This window comes from Callithrix jacchus, chromosome 12 (genome assembly GCF_049354715.1).
Source record: "Callithrix jacchus isolate 240 chromosome 12, calJac240_pri, whole genome shotgun sequence".
Lineage (NCBI taxonomy): Eukaryota > Metazoa > Chordata > Mammalia > Primates > Cebidae > Callithrix > Callithrix jacchus.
In genome coordinates, this window is record NC_133513.1 from 17,501,300 (window position 1) to 17,520,277 (window position 18,978).

Consider the following 18,978-nt stretch of genomic DNA (forward strand, 5'->3'; position numbering starts at 1 on the left):
ATGTCCCTTCCAAAGGTGGAGAAGTTTGGGCATAAATGGAGAGAAAAAAGAAAAATAACTGCGGGTAAAAGAGTGAATAAATAAATTAGGTGTGGCTGGGTGCAGTGGCTTAGGCCTGTAATCCCAGCAGTTGAAATGGGAGGATCACTTGAACCCAGGAGTTTGAAACCGGCTTGGGCAACATAGCTAGACCCCATCTCTGAAAAAAAAACAAAAAAGAAAAAAACCTTTTTTAAGCTGGTTGTGGTGGCATGCACCAGTAGTCCCAGCTGCTTGGGAGGCTGAGGTGGTAGGATCGCTTGGTCTCAGGGGGTTGAGGCTGCAGTGAGCTGTGATCGAGCCACTGCACTCCAGCCTGCGTGACAGAGCACGACCCTGTCTCAAATAAATAAAACGAATGAATCAATAAATAAATGGGTTGTGGAAGGAGGAAATCTAATGTTACATGAGCACCTTCAAAAAGGCTTACATTGAGAGATGCATTGTCTCTTGGCTCAATTACACCGGATACCTGAAAGATGAAGCAGTATATTGCTAGCACCGCCCCTGCTTTTGGAACTTGATAAGATGGAATGGTAGCCAGCAAGCGTGGGCAGCCTTACCCTAGGGGACATTTTTTTTTTTCAGACAGTCTCACTCTGTTGCCCAGGCTGGAGTGCAGTGGTGCGATCTCAGCTCACTGCCACCTCTGCCTCCCGGGTTCAAGCAATTCTCCTGTCTCATCTTTCCAAGCAGCTGGGATTACAGGTACCCGCCACCATGCCTGGCTAATTTTTGTATTTTTAGTAGAGATGGGGTTTCACCGAGTTGAAGAGGCTGGTCTCAAACTCCTGACCTCAGGTGATTCGCCTGCATCAGACTCCCAAAGTGCTGGGATTACAGGCGTGAGCCACCTCGCCCTGCTGGCATCTTTGTTTTCTTTTTTTGGCAGAGTCTTGCTCTGTTGCCCAGGTTGGAGTGCAGTGGTCTGATCACAGCTCACTGCAGCCTCGACCTCTTGGGCTTAGGTGATCCTCCTGCCTCAGCCTCCTGAGCAGTTGGGATTACACTTGTGCACCACCATGCCCAGTACATTTTTAAGAATTTTTGTAGAGATGGGGTTTTCCTATGTGGCCCACTCTGGGCATCTTTTGACTTTTATGATAATCTGGCTGCAAGGATTTTTGTTCAAAGGCCAGAGGGTAGCCTGTGACATTGTGGTATAATAGGACATATGTGTTTGGTCTTTGCCTCAGATACCTAACAGAGCTTCTGAGATCCTTGTAATTTCCTGAGTGACAAAGATGAGAGGTATGTACATCTTTTGTTATTTATCATAAATCCTCCCCTTTTTTTTTTCTTGTTTTGTTGAGACAGGGTCTCACTCTGTCACCCACAGCTGGAGTGCAGTGGTAGAATCATGGCTCACTGTAGCCTCGACCTCCTAGGCTCAAGCAGTCCTCCCACCTCAGCCTCCTGAGTAGCTGGTACAACAGTCATGCACTACCACGCCTGGCTAACTTTTTAAAACTTTTTTTTGTAGGGATGAGGTCACACTATGTTGCCCAGGCTGGTCTCAAATCCCCATCCTCAAGCCATCTGCCTGCCTCAGCCTCCCAAAGCACTGCGATTTCAGGTGGGAGCCGCAGTGTCCAGTGCTATTACAGTTTATCGTAAAAGATACAAACAGTCAGATGCAGAAGAGCATAGGGTGGGGTCTGAAAGGTCCCTGAATGTAGTGCTGCTGTTCCTATGGAGTTGGGTGCCCCACCTCCCAGCAAGTGGATGTATCTATCAACCTGGACGCTCCCAGAACCCTATCTACTGGTTCTTATTGAGATTTCATGACGTAGACACAATAGATTAAATCATGGCCATTGGTGATTGGACCAAAGTCCCAGTCCCTGTCCCCTCCCAGAGGTGAGGAGGGTAAACTGAACCTTCCAACCCTCTAAGCATTCCAAGGCTATCTAGGTACTCCCCACACTGAGTCATTTTGAGTCATCTCATTAGCAAACGAAAGATAATCTAATCAGGAAGGAGGTGCAGGGCTTTAGGAGCTCTGTACCAGGTACTGGTGACAGGGGACAAAGACCAGATAGATATTTTTTATTATATCACATAGGTCTTTTCTTTTTTGAGATGGAGACTTGCTCTGTCGCCAGGCTGCAGTGCAGTGGCGCAATCTCAGCTCACTGAAACCTCCACCTCCTGTGCCTCACCCTCCAGAGTAGCTGGGGCTACAGGTGCACACCCCCACGCCTGGCTAATTTTTGTGTTTTAGTAGAGATGGGGTTGCACCCTGTTGGCCAGGATGGTCTCGATCTCCTGACTTTGTTGCCTGCCTGCCTCAGCCTCCCAGGGTTCTGGGATTACAGGTGTAAACTACAAAGGCCTACTTTTTTTTTTTTTTTTTTTTGAGGCGGAGTCTTGCTCTGTTGCCCAGGCTGGAGTGCAGTGGCACAATCTTGGCTCACTGCAACCTCTCCCTCCCAGGTTCAAGCGATTCTCCAGCCTCAGCCCTCTGAGTGTCTGGGACTACAGGCATGTGCCTCCACACCCGGCTTATTTTTATATTTTTAGTAGAGACAGGATTTCACCATGTTGGCCCAGCTGGTCTTGGACTCCTGAACTCTAGTGATCTGCCTGCCTTGGCCTCCCAAAGTGCTGGGATTACAGGTGTGATCTACTGTGCCCAGACCTTTTTTTTTTTTTTTTAGACAGGGTCTTACTCTGATGTAAGACCCTCGTGGCATGTGCCTGTAATCTTAGCTACTTGGGAGGCTGAGGCAGGAGAATTGTTTAAACTGGGGAGGCTGAGGTTGCAGTGAGCCAAGATCATGCCACTGCACTCCAGTCTGGGGAACAGAGTGAGACTCTGTCTCAAAAAGAAAAAAAAAAAAAGGCCAGGCGAGATGGCTCACGCCTGTAATCTCAGCACTTTGAGAGGCCAAGGTGGATGGATCAGCTGAGGTCGAGAGTTCAAAACCAACCTGACCAACATGGAAAACCCCATCTCTACAAAAAAATACAAAAATTAGGCGGGCATGGTGGCGTATGCCTATAACCCCAGCAATTTGGGAGGCTGAGGCAGGAGAATCGCTTGAACCCAGGAGGTGGAGATTGCAGTGAGTCAAGATTGCACCACTGCACTCTGACCTGGGCAACAGAGCTAATTTCCATCTAAAACAACCCCCCAAAAGCAAACAAAAAACCCAAAGAAACTCCTAGAGTGAAGCACCCGACTGGTTGGCCTCGCCCATCAAGAGGCATCCCAGGCCATCAGCTGTGCCCCAGGAAGACAGCTTTTGCAGGGTTGGGAGGTCAGATTCTAGGGTGACACAACAGCGACCCACAAGTCCATGGGAGGCCGCAGATGGTGCCCAATAGGGTCTGCTGTAACCAAGCTTGGCTCCACAGTGAAATCATTCCCCAAGAGGACTGACTCATCCTTCAAACATCTCTTTTCAGCCTGTCCTTGTCCCTCCACCCTTCTCAAGGACATGGACAAACAGATGTCAGGAGAGAAGTGGGTGGGGACGTGGGTGGCCAGTTCTGGGCTTCGAGTGTGGTGGGAAGGTCTGTTGTCTCTGCGAGGGCTCCTGCCTGGACCTTGGTAACTTTCCATCCGGGTTCTCTGTGCAGGTGAATGTCCTGATCTGGGCTGGCCCTGACTGCCCGCTGCCTGCATGCAATGCAGTTTACTGTAACCACAGGTGACCCACACCAGGTCAGACAGCCATTCCCACAGAAACCTCCTGGGAGTTGCCTAATGAGGCCCTTCCTTCCTCATTCTCCTCCTGCCTTCCAGAGATCCCAGGACAGGCCAGGGAGGGAGACACCTCTTCACCAACCCTCCAGGCTGCCCCCCAGGTGGCCACATGTGGCAGGAATGATGAGGACAGTGCAGCCAAAGTCCACCTCAGCTCCCAGGAGTCACGGAGTCCCTGGGCTGGGAAGCGACCTGGGCTGACTCACTGGAGAGACCTCCGCTATAGATCTGTGTGGCACAAGCCTGGCACGTGGTTAGGTCTCCTGAGTTTTGGCAGCGTGGGCAGTGCAGGGGGATCCTTGGGCTTTGAGGTTTCCACCCTCTCCGTGACATGGCTCTGTCTTTTTTTTTTTTTTTTCTTGAGACGGAGTCTTACTCTGCTACCCAGGCTGGAGTGCAGTGGTGCAATCTTGACTCACTACAACCTCCGCCTCCCGGGTTGAAGCAATTATTCTGTCTCAGCCACTGGAGTAGCTGGGACTACAGGTGTGCGGCACCACACCCGGCTAATTTTTAATATTTTTGGTAGAGACAGGGTTTCACCATATTGGCCAGGCTGGTCTTGAACTCCTGACCTCGTGATCTGCCACATAACTCTCTTTGCCAGGCTGGGTGGTGATTTCAAATCCCCTGGGGAAAGAAGGAAGCTACTAAGCTGCTTTGGATAGGGGTTGCTGTCACACTTCATATCCTGTGGGACTGCACAGCAGTCAAAAGGCTTGGGAGGGCCAGGCACAGTGGCTCTTGCCTGTAATCCCAGCAATTTGGGAGGCTGAGGCAGGCAGATCACCTGAGGTCAGGAGTTTGAGACCAGCGTGGACAACATGGTGAAACCCAGTCTCTACTAAAAATACAAAAAAAATTAGCTAGGCATGGTGGTGCATGCCTGTAATCCCAGCTCCTCAGGAGGCTGAGGCAGGAGAATCATTTGAACCTAGGAGGCGGCGGTTGCAGTGAGGCGGGATGGTGCCATTACACTCCATCCTGGGCGATAGAGAGATACTCTGTCTAAAAAAAAAAAGAAAAGAAAAGAAAGAAAAAAAGAAAAATGCTTGGAGGAAATTTGCTCCCAACTGGCTGTGATTTAGTGGTCATTTCCAGGTGATGGTGGGTGGTAAAAAGTGTTGTCATAGGGATGTGCTTTAGGGAAAGATTGCTAGATTTGGCAAATAAAAATGCAGGACGCCTGGTTAAATTGAAATGTCAGAGAAACAACAAATGATTTAGTATAAGTATATTCTAGGCTGTATTTAGGACATGCTTATGCTAAAAAAGTGTTCAATGTTTCTCTGACATTTGAATTGCCATATATATATATATACATATATATACATGGAGAGAGAGAGAGAGAGAGCGGGAGAGAGAAAGAGAGAGAATTTAATTTAACTGGGTGCCATGTATGTATATATATATTGCAGACAGGGTCTGGTTCTGTGGCCCAGGCTGGAGTGAAGTGTGGTGATCATGGCCCACTGCAGCCTCAAACTCCTGGGCTCAATCCCTCCTCCCAGCCCAGCCTCCTGAATTGCTGAGGCTACAGGCTTGTGACATCATGCCTGGACAATTAAAGTGTGTTTTTTTAGAGATGGAGATCTCACTATGTTGCCCAGGCTGGTCTTGAACTCCTAGCCTCAAGTGATCCTCCTGCTTTAGCCTCCTAAAGTGCTGAGATTGTAGACATGAACCACCATACCTGGCCATGCCCTGTATTTTTTCTGGAAATCATATCTGGGAGATAGGATGACCCACAGATTTTTGTTTGTTTGTTTTGATGGAGTCTTGCTTTGTCACCCAGGCTGGAGTGCAGTGGCATGATCTCGGCTTACTGCAACCTCTGCCTCCTGGGTGCAAGCAATTCTCCTGCCTCAGCCTCCTCAGTAGCTGGGATTAAAGGTGCTTCACCACACCTGGATAATTTTTTTTTTTTTTTTTTTTTTTTTTTTTTGTATTTTTAGTAGAGATGGGGTTTCACCATGTTGGCCAGGCTGGTATCAAACTCCTGACCTCAGGTATCTGCCTGCCTCGGCCTCTCAAATTGCAGGCGTGAGCTAGTGCACCTGGCCCAACCCACAGACTTTTAGGCGCCTTCTCCTTGACTTTTCCTCCCTCCTACTACCCCTTAGATTTAGGTAGCTGGGGAAGAGGGGTCCTAAGTGTTTCAATTAGGACTGACACTGTAGTGAGGTCTTCCATGTCCAGACTGGCTGCTGATTTACATTTCCCAGCCCTACCCAGGAGTGAAGCCTTGCTCCCATGAGTCAGCTGGTCCCCCTTCTGGTACATTACAGGTTGCCTTGAATGGTTGTCTGGGTTGTACACAGCATGACTCCATACTGGAGAAGAGCGCCTCGTGCATTAATGCAGTGCACAACCTGCACCACTCAACACAGCAACCCTGTTTCCGCTTCCAGATTATGACCACCAGATGATTTTTTTTCCCTCTCATTTACTGTTCAAATTGGGCTTTATCCCATTGCTCCCTTGCTCGGGGGAAAACCCGAGCACTCTGGGAAGGCACTGTGGCACTGTCTGAAGACAATTGAGCTGCCGAGCCCTGTGCACAGAGCTTTTGTTTCTCCAGTCAACCTGATATCTCCTGGAGGGACACTCTACTCCCTTCCCACTGCCCAGTGTGCAGGCTAGGGCTCGAGGGACCAGAATAAAGATTTCCTGCCTGCCCGCCGCCACATCCTTTCCCGCGATCCTCACCCCCAGCAACCCTCCAACCTAGGCATAATTTTAGAAACTTAATAGACCTTGTGCCCAAAATTCTTGGCCTGGAGCCTGCGGGGGCAGGTCCTGAAAGGAGACAGACATTTCTTTCTTAGGCCTTGCCGATAGAGATCCTCTGTTTTCCCCTGGGACAGGTTTCTGAGGGGCCATTGTGTGCGGAGGAGCTGCTCACACACTCGCTGCTTTGTGGGGTCCCCCCACCGCCCAGTCCTTCTGGGCTGGATTATTTTGCAGGGTGAGTCCCAGCTTCTCTGTGCTTCCCTGGGGCCCCCCAAAGCCATCAGGAGCAGTGGGGACTAGGGTGGGGAGGACTGAAGGCTGCAGAGATTGGTGGCCATAGGAAATCCTCTGCACATCACTGGAGTTGTTTGGTGCCTTGAGACCATAAATGACAGGCAGGGACTTCTGGGCCTGCAGAGAGAAGGTGGGGTGTGATTCCAGCATCCGGGGCTTGGACAGCAGTGATTTGTTTCTGTCACTGGCCAGGAGAGCCTGTTCTTTTCAGTTCAGATTTCAAGGAATTGCTCCATTCCTGCAGCATGCATTCTGGAGGCTTCTGGAGTGTGAGGGACAAATGGGCAGGAAAGAGGCATGCCAGGGACGAATGTTTACGAGCTCTCAAACAGCAGGCACTGCCTGCATGTATCCCCTCTCAAGCCTAGCAGGTGGGGGCCGCTGAGGTTCTGGGAGGTGAAGTGACTTGCCCAAGGTCATGCAGCCAGAAAGTGGCACAGCCAGTCCTGCAGCCCAAATCCTTTACTCCCTTCATCCCTATTTTTTTCCCCCATTTCCCCAGCATTTGGAGATGTAATTCATATACCAGACAATTCACCCATTTAAAGCATACCATTCAGGCCAGGCACGGTGGTGCACCCTTGTAATCTCAGCACTTTGGGAGGCTGAGGCAGTTGGATCACTTGAGGTCAAGAGTTTGAGACCAGCCTGGCCAACCTGGCGAAACCCCATCTCTACTAAAACTACAAAATTAGCTGGATGTGGTGGCATGTGCCTGTCATCCCAGTTACTCTGGAGGCTGAGGTGGGAGAATCGCTTGAACCTGGGAGGTGGAGGTTGCAGTGAGCCGAGATCTCACCAGTGCCCTCCAGCCTGGACGATAGAGTAAGTGAGACTCTGTCTCAAAAAAAAAAAAGTTCACTATTCAAAGGCTTTTAGTATATAGAATTGTGCAACTGTCACCACTGTCGATTTCAGAACATTTTCTTCAGCTCCAAAAGGAAACTCATCCCCTTTAGCCATCACTGTCTAATTCCCTTGTTCTCCGAGCGCTGCAACCATGAGTCCACTTTCTGTCTCTGTGAATTTGCCTGTTCTGGACATTTCACATCAGTGGAACTGTACACCATGTAGGTTGTTGTTTTGTTTTTTTTTTTGACACAGAGTCTTACTTTGTTTCCCAGGCTGGAGTGCAGTGGCATAATCTCAGCTCACCGCAACCTCCGCCTCCTGAGTTCAAGTGATTCTTGTGCCTCAGCCTCCCGAGTAGCTGGGACTACAGGCGTGTGCCACCACACTGAGCTAATTTTTGTATTTTTAGTAGAGACAAGGTTTCGTCATGTTGGCCAGGCTGGCCTTAAACTCCTGACCTCAGGTGATCCACCCGCCTAGGCCTCCCAAAATCCTGGGATTACAGGCGCCTGGCCCCGTGTGGTCTTTTGCACCCGAGTTCTCTCACTCAGTGTAATGTTTCCAAGGTTCATCCACAAAGGTTCATCCTTGAAACAGTTCAGCGTGTTTCAGCGCTTTGTTCCTCTTTATGGCTGAATAATACTCCGGGGTGTGGATAGACCGGGTTTTGTTATCCACTTGTCTGTGACGGACATTTGCGGTGTTCCCACCATTTGCCTATTGAGAATGTTGCTGTTATCAGCATTTGTGTACAGTTTCATGTGGACTTTTAGGTTTTCAATTCTTGTGGGTGTTCCCAAATCGATTTATTTTCTTTCAAAGCAATTGATTTGATTCTGATTACAAAATACAGGTGAGGAGCATGGGTAGTGCCTGTAACCCTGTGGTTGCACATCTTCCCCATCTATGCTTCTATAAATACCCTTGTGGCCAGGTGTGATGGCTGGCTCACGCCTGTAATCCCAGCATATTGGGAGGCCCAGGTGGGCAGATCACGAGGTCAGGAGTTCGAGACCAGCCTGACCAACACGGTGAAACCCCCATCTCTATTAAATACACAAAAATTAGCCAGGTGTGGTGGCGGGCACCTGTAATCCCAGTGACTCAGGAGGCTGAGGCAGGAGAATCACTTGAACTACGGAGGCAGAGAGTGCACTGAGCCGAGATTGCACCACTGCACTCCAGCCTGGACAATAGAGCGAGACCCTATTTCAATAAATAAATAAGAATAAATAATACCCTTTGTACAGCAGGAAGCTCATACTGTCTCCAAGCGCCTGCACATTCTAACAGCTGCACAGTATGGTCTGTGACCAGGTGGAAAGTTAAACAGACACCCCACTCTCAAGGTAGGGGCCCTCCAATTAGTGCTCCGGCTCACTTTTGCTCTTCCTATTAGTCACAGATAAATTTCCCCTGCCAATTCTGTTAGTGCTTTCAAGTCACCTCGGAAGGCAGTGAGGAAGACCCTTTCCCTGCCCCCAGCTTCCTATGTCCCAGGCTGCCTGTGGCGCCCGGACTGCCGCTGCCCCTGGGTCCCGCACATTCCAGGGCGATGATGGAGGAAGGGCAGGCCAGGCCAAGCGTGAGGAATTAACGCTCTTTACTGGGCTCAGACCAGGAGTCGGTGAGTCTTGAGGACCTCTGTGTCTTTGTCAGTTTTCTTCTTCATGTTCTTCTCGGCCTGTTTCTTCTCCCGGTAGTGGATCTTGGCTTTCTCTTTCCTCTTCTCCTCCAGGGCGGCTGTCACTGCCTGGTACTTACTTCCAGCCAACCTCGTGAGCCAGGCCCCCCAGATAGGCAAACTTTCTTGTAGGCTTCAGAGCCACCTTCCTTGAGGGCAGCAGGAACCACCATCTGCTTTTTCTTGTCGTAGGGAGGTGGGATGCCATCAAACTCCTTGAGGGGGTTGATCCTTAAGCAAGCAGCTCAAATTCCTGTGTAAGGGCTTTTGCTTGCTCCAGGATTTCCCCACCTGGGAATCCCCCTCCCCTTTCCTCGCCTCCCCTGCTGTGGAATCTGACTTATTCCTCCCGATCCAGCTCTTTCCTCACTGCTCCCTGTTCTTCTCACCATAAAAAGTCTTTATGGGCCGGTTGCCGTAGCTCAGGCCTGTAATCCAGCACTTTGGGAGGCTGGAGGGTGGGGAGGATCATCTGAGATCAGGAGTTTGAGACCACCCTGATCAAGGTGGTGAAACCCTGTCTCTACTAAAAATACAAAAAGTAGCCTGGCATGGTGACGCATGCCTGTAATCCCAGCTCCTCTCGGGGCTGAGGCAGGAGAATCGCTTGAACCCTGTAGGCGGAGGTTGTGGTGAGTTGAGATTGCACCCTTGCACTCCAGACTGGACAACAAGAGCGAAACTCCATCTCACACACGCAGACACACACACACACACACACACACACACACACACACACACACACACGGAGTCTTTTTGCATTCGATTCTTTGCCCTGGGCTGTGCTTGCTGTGTGATCTTGGGCCACGCGCTCAGCCTCTCTGAACCCCGATGGGGTTTCTCTGTGATGCAAGGATCTAACTCTGATTCTATGGGGCTGCTAGGAGAATTGAGATGGCAGGAGCTCTGTGTCCTGGAAGCCTAGAAAGGGACGTTGTATTGGGGCAGACATTAGTTCATTTCTTCAGCCAACTGTTTCTGCTAAGTGCCAGCCTCCTGCTCGAGGGTGTTTACTGTTGTAAACCACAATGACCTGCCTTGGGGAGCTGGGACAGGGGTTCTCAACTGGGAGGGAATTTGGCCACAGGGGACAAATCTGGAGATGTCATCTGGAGACTTCTTTGGAAGTCATGAGGCAGGGAGGAGTGCTACTGGTTTCTAGAGAGAGGTCAGGGGCGGTGCCAAACCTTCAGCGATGCACAGGAAAGCTCCCATAACAATGAAGGGTCTGGCCCCAGATATTAATAGTGCTGAGGGTGGTGAAGCCGGGTCTGGTGATGTTACTGTTACGTGTTCATTTTTCACGTGAGCCTGCATTACTAGTTTTTTTTTTGCATTCACAAGCCTTGCATTTTTTCCAAGGTGGATTCCAGGTCATTTACAAAGATACCAGCACAACAATGGGATTTTTAAAGTGAGGATGTTGAGGCAGAAAACAATAAGAAGCCAAGCGCAGTGGCTCATGCCTGTGATCCCAGCACTTTGGGAGGCTGAGGTGGGTGGATCACCTGAGGTCAGCAGTTCAAGACCAACCTGGCTTACGTGGTGAAACCCCGTCTCTACTAAAAAATACAAAAATTAGCTGGACCTGGTGGCACATGCCTGTAGTCCCAGCTACTCAGGAGGCTGAAACAGGAGAATTTCTTGAACCCAGGAGGCAGAGGTTACAGTGAGCCAAGATCGCACCACTGTACTCCCGGCTGGGTGACAAAGTGAGATCTGTCTCAAAAAACAAATAAATAAATAAATAAGAAGGAAGGAACTTTTTTTTCTCCCAAATGATACCCATATTAAAGTGCACTACTTTCAGAAATAGGACATACATTTGACTCTGAGCTTCCTAGTAGCCAGAGCAAAAAGAGAAAAAATTAATTTCAAGATTCTCACTGACCCAAAGTTGAAAATAAATTAAGAGCTTAAGGGAAGTTCTGCCTTTTTGGGCATGAAGGGCTTCTCTCCTATAGGCCCTCATACAGAGGCCAAGGCAACGTGCTAGAGCAGACAGCACTGTTCTCAATAACAGCCCTGCAGCGAACATGATAGTGAGTGTCACGTTGCAACCTCTGATGCAAGGCTGAGGCCAGCTTGGCTAGGTAGCTGTACATCGGGCAGCTGCCCTGAGTGTGGGGGTTTACTTTCCCAGCTCGCTAACAGAAAGCACGGTCCACACTGCAGGCAGTTCAGAATAGCGATGGAAACTGGGGCTCTGGAGCCAGACTGGCGGGGTTGAGGATATAGATTTACTCCCAAGTGGCGGTGTGGCCTTGGACCGCCCCTGACACCTCTCTCAACTCAGTTTCCTCATCCATAAAATAGGACAGGAATAGTCTTCACTCATAAGGTTGTTGGAATAATTCAGTGAAACGGGCCAGGTGCAGTGGCTCACACTTGTAATCCCAGCACTCTGGGAGACAGAGGCAAGTGGATCACCTGAGGTCAGGAGTTCAAAACCAGCCTGGCCAACATGACAAACCCCCATCTCTACTAAAAATACAAAAACAATTAGCTGGGTGTGGTGGTGGGTGCCTGTAGTGCCAGCTACTTGGGAGGGCAAGGGAGAATCGCTTGACCCCAGGAGGTGGAGTTTGCACTGGGGACCTGTACTGGGGAAGCTGAGGCTGGAGGAATCCCTTGTGCCTGGGAGGTCAAGGCACCATTGCATTCCAGCCTGGGTGACAGAGCAAGACTGTCTCTTTAAAAAATTAAGTTGAAGGCTGAGCACGGTGACTCACGTCTATAATCTTAGCACTTTGGGAGGCCAAGGTGGGCAGATCACCTGAGGTCAGGAGTTCAACACCAGCCTGGTGATAAAAGTGGCATGAGCTAAGATTATGCCACTGCACTCCAGCCTGGGCATCAGAGTAAGACTCCATCTCAAAAAAAAAAAAGGAAGTCAGTGAAGTAAGTGTGTGCCCAGGGCTGACAGCGCTGGCAGAGGCAGCAGCTTAGAGAGGCTGTGTAGCTTGCCTCGAGTCACACAGCTGGTATGCAGCAGAGCTGGGGTCAAACTCAGATCCCTCGGGCTTCAGGACCTGGGCAAGCCAGTGGCTGGGCTGCTAGTGCTGTGTGTGCAGAACTCACAGCTTTAAAGCTCATTATGTCCCTGACCCCTAGTGATGGTGGCCTTCGCAACGATGGATCCTCATGACGAACCAAAGGTCTGAGGTTGGAGTGAGCTGCTAGAGAAGGGAGATAACCACAAATGATGCTTTGGGGACCCAGGCCGAGGTCCAGCGAGCAGCCCACCAGGGTGGCTGGTCCTCTTAGCAGACCAGAAAGTCCCTGGTCACAGCCTGCCCCCTGTGACTGGCCTGGCCCAGGTCCAAGTGCCAGCTTTGGCATCTACTTGTTCCGTGAGTGGCTAAATTTCTTCACCATTCTGACCTTGTTTCCTCATCTATAGAATAAGGTTTATGATACTTTGCACCCATGGGTTGTAAAGATGAATGGACATGCCATTTTTTTTTTTTAAAGCAACATAAGCCAGGGATGGTGGCTCACACCTATAATCCTGGCACTTTGGGAGGCTGAGGCGGAAAGATCATGAGGTCAGGAGATCAAGACCATCCTGGCTAACACGGTGAAACCCCATCTCTACTAAAACTACAAAAAATTAACCAGGCGTGGTGCCATGCGCCTGTAATCCTAGCTACTTGGGAGGCTGAGGCAGGAGAATTGCTTGAACCCGGGAGGCAGAGGTTGTAGTGAGCCAAGATTGAGCCACTTCAGCCTGGGTGACAGAGCGAGACTCCATCTCAAAAAAAAAAAAAGCAACATAATCTAAGAATTGTTAGCTATTGTGACTGGTGTTTATAGTTATTTTTGTTAATAGTGCTTTATTAATTAGAATTGTTTAAAAAATAATAGGAGGACTCAGAAAGAAAAAAAGGACAAAAAAAAAAAAGAGGCGGACTCAGCCATTGATTTCAGAAGTTAAACATCCATTCGCTTTGCCCTCACCTTCTCCAGGAAGCCCTCCTGGACTATCACTTTCAGATGCCCCCAGAACTTTTATACCTTTCCCTTGTGCCCTCCTTCCATTGACTGTTATAAACACATGCATTTGATGGGCTGGCTTAGGGCCTGTCTCTCCACTGGACTCAAACTTTGTCTTAGCCACTGCTTGTTCTCCACGGCCTGCCATGGTGGCTGACAACTAGTAATGCTCCTTCAATATCCGTTGCATCACTGAACAGGGACAGGGCAGTCTGAAATGCCTTTGCTCCTCCTTCTGGGGCTGGAAGGAGGACGTTCCTGGAGGAGGTGCTGGAATCTTCTGCAGGGCAGAAGATGGAGCAGAGGGGGTCCATGTGGGCATCCATGAAGACTGCCAGATGCCCTCTGTCTTCACACTGCTGGGCTTACACACGGGGCTGGGTGAGACCCACACAGCACAGGCTGGTGGTATGTCTGTTTCCCTACCTGCAAATTGAGAGCGATGGTCAGTGTAGCCTCGCACCTAGTCCAGTGAACCAGCTTCCCTTTTCACCTGTTCACTGATTCCGGTGTTACCTCCTCACTGTGTGGCCTTGGACGGCCGCTTCACCTCTCTGTGTCACAGTTGTCTCCTTCCTAACATGGGGACCTCAAAAGGAGTGGCCTCCTCCTGGCATTGCCTTCAGGATGAGATGAGAACATTTGTAGCTTGAGGAGTACACTGAAAATGTGAACTGCTGTTTTTCTTTATTCTTATTTGCTAACCCAGAAAGTATTTATGAAGCACCTACTGTGTGCTAAACAAGCCGAGTGCCAGATGCTGGAGAAACAGGGAGCAGGAGCCTATTTTGAACAAACCGGATTAAAAAAAAGATTATAGGATATAAGCCGGGCGTGGTGGCTCACACCTGTAACCCCAGCATTTCGGGAGGCCGTGACTGGTGGATCAGTTAAGGCCAGGAGTTCAAGGCCAGCCTGGCCAACAGGGTGAAACCCCATCTCTACTAAAAGCACAAAAATTAGCCAGGCATGGTGGTGCATGCCTGTAGTCCCAGCTACTTGGGAGGCTGAGGCACGAAAGTTGCTTGAACCCAGGAGGCAGAGGCTGCAGTGAGTTGAGATCGCACCAGTGTACTCCAGTTGGGGTGACAGAGCGAGACTCTGTCTCAAAATTATCTGTCTGTCTGTCTATCTATCTATCTATCTATCTATCTATCTATCTATCTATCATCTATCTATAGATATAGATACAGCTGGGGAGATGCGAACTCAGTGGATGGCACTGGATGAAATTTGAAACTCTTGTGAGTATTTCTCGGCCTGCTGTGGTTTGGGCTGTGGGCGTACCCCAGAGGTACTATGGTTCTGATTCCAGAGCAGCACAGGAAAGCAAATATTGCAAGAACGCAAGCAGCAGGACTTTTTTGGTTTTCCGGTGCATATAAAATTAATATCCCTTTCTAATTAATGTGTACTTTTAATTTCCTTTAGGAACTTTTCTGGGCAGGTGAGGTGGCTCATGCCTGTAATCCCAGCACTTTGGGAGGCTGAGCCAGGCAGCTCACATGAGGTTAGGAGTTCAATATCAGCCTGGCCAACATGGTGAAACCCCATCTCTACTACATGCGCCTGTAATCCCAGCTACTCCAGAGGTTGAGGCAGGAGAATTGTTTGAATCTGGGAGGTGGAGGTTGCAGTGAACTGAGAGTGTACCACTGCACTCCAGCCTGGGCGACAGAGCAAAACTCTGTCTCAAAAAACAAAACAATAAAAACAATGATCATAGTAATATCAGACTGGGTGAGGTGGCTCACACCTATAATCCGAGCACTTTGCGAGGCTGAGGTGGGCAGATCACTTGAGCCCAGGAGTTAAAGACCAGCCTGCGCAACACGGTGAGACTTCATCTCTACAAAAAATAAAAATCAAAATTAGCCAGGCATGTTGGTTCACACCTGTAGTCCCAGCTACTTGGGAGGCTGAGGTGGGAGGATCACTGGAGCCTGGGAGGTGGAGGCTGCAGTGAGCTATGGTTGAGCCACTGTGCTCCAGCCTGAATGACAGTGTGAGACCCTGTCTCAAAAACAAACCAAAACTCAAAAAACAGTAACATCAAAGGTCACGGTTCACAAATCCCCATAACAGATGAAACAATAATGAAAAACTTGTGTAATATTGGAATATTTTGAGAATTATCAAACTGTGACTCAGACACACAAAGTGAGCACATGTTGTTGGAAAAGTGCCACTGATAGATTTGCTTGAGGCAAGATTGCCCCAGACCTTCAATCTGTAAAAGATACGGTAAATCTCGACAAGGCAGAGCACAATAAAACGAGGCATGCTGTTTTTTGAGCTGGAGTTTCGCTCTTCTTGCCCAGCCTGGAGTGCAATAGCAGTTTAGGCTCAGTGCAACCTCCACCTCCCGGGTTCAAGTGATTCTCCTGCATCAGCTGCCGGAGTGGCTGGGATTATAGGCATGTGCCATCATGCCTGGCTAATTTTTTGTATTTAGTAGAGACAGGGGTTCACCATGTTAATCAGGCTGGTCTTGAACTCCTGACCTCATGTAATCCACCCACCTCAGCCTCCCAAAGTGCTGGGATTACAGGTATGAGTTGCTGCTCCTGGCCCGAGGCATGCTAATTTTTAAGAAGAATACTTATCTTTTAGAGACTCACACTGAAGTGTTTCTTTTCTTTTCCTTTTTTTCTTGTTTCTTTTTTGAGACAGAGTCTCACTGTTACCCAGGCTGGAGAGCAGTGACGTGATCTTAGCTCACTGCAACCTCCCCTTCCCAGGCTCAAGCAATCCCACTGCTTCAGCCTCCCGAGCCGCATGAGCCACAGCATCTGGCCACAGAGAAGTGTTTCTGATTTAATGTTAAGATGTTAGGGATTTGAGTCCAGGTCACCCAGTCTGTAAAACTAAATTTTACGCAAATAAACTTTTGGGGGTAAAATCTTCTTCTTTTTTTTTCTTTTTTGAGACAGAGTTTTGCTCTTGTTGTACAGGCTGGAGTGCAACGGTGAGATCTCGGCTCACTGCAACCTCCACCTCCTGGATTCAAAGTGATTCTCCTGCCTCAGCCTCCTGAGTAGCTGGGACTACAGGCATGCACCACCATGCCTGGCTAATTTTGTATTTTTAGTAGAGATGGGATTTCTTCATGTTGGTCAGGCTGGCCTCAAACTCCTGACCTCAGGTGATCCACCTGCCTTGGACTCCCAAAGTGCTGGGATTACAGGCGTGAGCCACCATGCCCAGAAGTTTATTATCCATAGTTGTGGTTGCTCTGGAAAAAGAGGTGGGGGCGGCGGCGGGGAGAGAGGGAGAGAGAGAGAAAGTTTATTTTAAAAAATCCAGGCCAGACTCAGTGGTTTACACTTGTAATCCCAGCACTTTGGGAGGCCTAGGCTGGTGGATCACTTGAGGTCAGGAGTTCAAGATCAGCCTGGGCAACATGGGAAAACCCTGTCTCTACAAAAAATATAAAAATTAGCTGGGCATGGTGGTGTGGGCCTGTAGTCCCAGCTACTCGGGAGGCTGAGGTGGGAGGATGGCTTGAATCTGGGAGGTGGCAGCTGTAGTGCCACTGCACTCCAGCCTGAGAGATACAGCCAGACCTTGTCTCAAAAAATTAGAAAATAAAAATCCAGGGGCAGAGGGAGCCATGTGGGACAGATGGCATCGGATGGACCGGATGGTAAGTAGGATGCAGAGGTCAGTGCCATCAGACTATCATGTCTACTCTGTGTATGAGAGCAATAGCCCACGATACATTTAACAAAAAAGGATTCCCCTGGCCGGGCGCAGTGGCTCACGCATGTAATCCCAGCACTTTGGAAGGCCAAGGCAGGTGGATCGCCTGAGCTCAGGAGTTTGAGACCAGCCTCATCAACATAGTGAAAGCCCATCTCTACTAAAAATACAAAACATTAGCCAGGTGTAGTGGTGGGTGCCTGTTATGCCAAGTACTCAGGAGGCTGAAGCAGGAGAATCACTTGAACTTGGGAGGTAAGCCGAGATGGAGCCATTGCACTCCAGCCTGAGTAACAAGACTGAGACTCTGTCTCAAAAAAGAAAAGGATTCCTCAACTAAATCAATAATCACAAATCCTGTGTGTGCAACACTTTGAAGGAAGCATGGAGACTGGGGAGCCCAGGCTCCCAGGAGGCCAGGTTGTGAGCAGGCCGTGGGAGAGGTTGGCCTTGATCCTAAAGAGGCAGCTACTGATGAGTTTCCAGGGGGAACAGTGGGACGTACCTCAGGGTGCAGTTGTGAGAGTGACATGTGTAGCGTGAGAAGCTCCCAGAACCCACTGGGGGCTCTCATGGTAACTCTCTTGCTTTTCTCTTAGACACAGGGTCTCACTCTGTCGCCCAGGCTGGCGGGCAGTGGTGCAATCATAGCTCACTGCAGCTTCGAACTCGGCCTCCAGCGATCCTCCTGCCTTGGCCTCCACACCTGGCTGGCTGCTGGTTTCTTTTCCTCACTTCCTCCTCTCTTCTCACTCCTTGTCCCATCTCAATTTGTTTACTTTTCCTTTATCTGCTTCGCTCCTTCTTTCTCCTTTGCTTCCCTTCCTTCCTTGTGGCCCCTGCCTAGGAGTCTCCCTCCTGCACGGCTCTGGGCTATAGAGAGAGGCATGGGGCTGGGAAGGTCCCCTACACTGTGAAGAGCACCCGGGGCAGTGCTGGCCGCACTCCTTTCCCTGTTGCCAGTCCTCCAGGAAGTGTACAGGATCCCACCTGGGAGGAACCCCGAGCCTCATGGGGGTCTCTGAAGACAGAGCCAGACCTGAGTCACGTCCCCCCCATTGAATACTAGGGGCCACATTCCCCACGGGGACACAGCCACCTGTCACAGCCCTACTGGTGAAGTCCACATTGCATAATTCAGCCCATCGTCCATCCAGAGCTGGCTGGGGGGATGCTGAGAGCTGGGGCTCCCTGTTTACACAGTGGAGAGAGACACAGAGGAAAAGACACATTTCTGTTCCTGGGTGCCCTGAGGGCGTGTGCACGGGTGAGGGACCCACTCAAGTGCCCCACGTCCAATGGTGGTCCTGGCCAATTCCTGGACTAGGAAAGGAAGTTCTGCTCTTTCCTGCATTGCCCTGACTTCCCGACACAGGGGAACAGATGTTTCATATCCAGAGGTGACCGGGATGACAGTGGCTTCATCACCCTGAGCAGGCAGTTCCTTGAGCAGGTGTGGGTTATCCCAGCTTCTCCAGGAAGCAGTTTGGCCCAGCGTTTCAGGGTCCCGGAAATGTCTATGCTTTACTCAACAGCAATCACACTTCTGGGAATTTGCCCAAAGGAAATAACCCCCCCAAACAAACAAACAAACAAACAAAAAACCCAAAACCAAAGCCATGTGCCCAGCAATATCTATTGCAGTGACATTTTATAATGAAACTGTAGCCACCACCTAGTGGATTCTTTTTTTTTTTGAGAGAGACAGTCTTGCTGTGTTGCCCAGGCTGGTCTCGAACTCCTAGTCTCAAGCAATCTTCCTACCTTGGCCTCCCAAAGTGCTGGGATTATAAGTGTGAGCCATCACACCTGGTTGAGAGAGAGATTCTTGATGATGGCATTTATGTTCCTGGATCCAGCCTTGCCTGAAGTTCTTACTATGGACTTTCCAATTATATGAGCAAATAAGTGTCCTTTGCTATCTAAACAACATATTTACGATACAAAACTATGCAACTAATTGAGA

At 49.6% G+C, this 18,978-nt stretch overlaps 1 protein-coding gene across 1 annotated transcript in view; it reads left to right on the forward strand.

The window, feature by feature from the left end:
- Positions 1-18,978, forward strand: part of LITAF (lipopolysaccharide induced TNF factor) — a 98,568-nt gene that overhangs the window by 20,535 nt on the left and 59,055 nt on the right. The gene's annotated exons all lie outside the window — the stretch shown is intronic.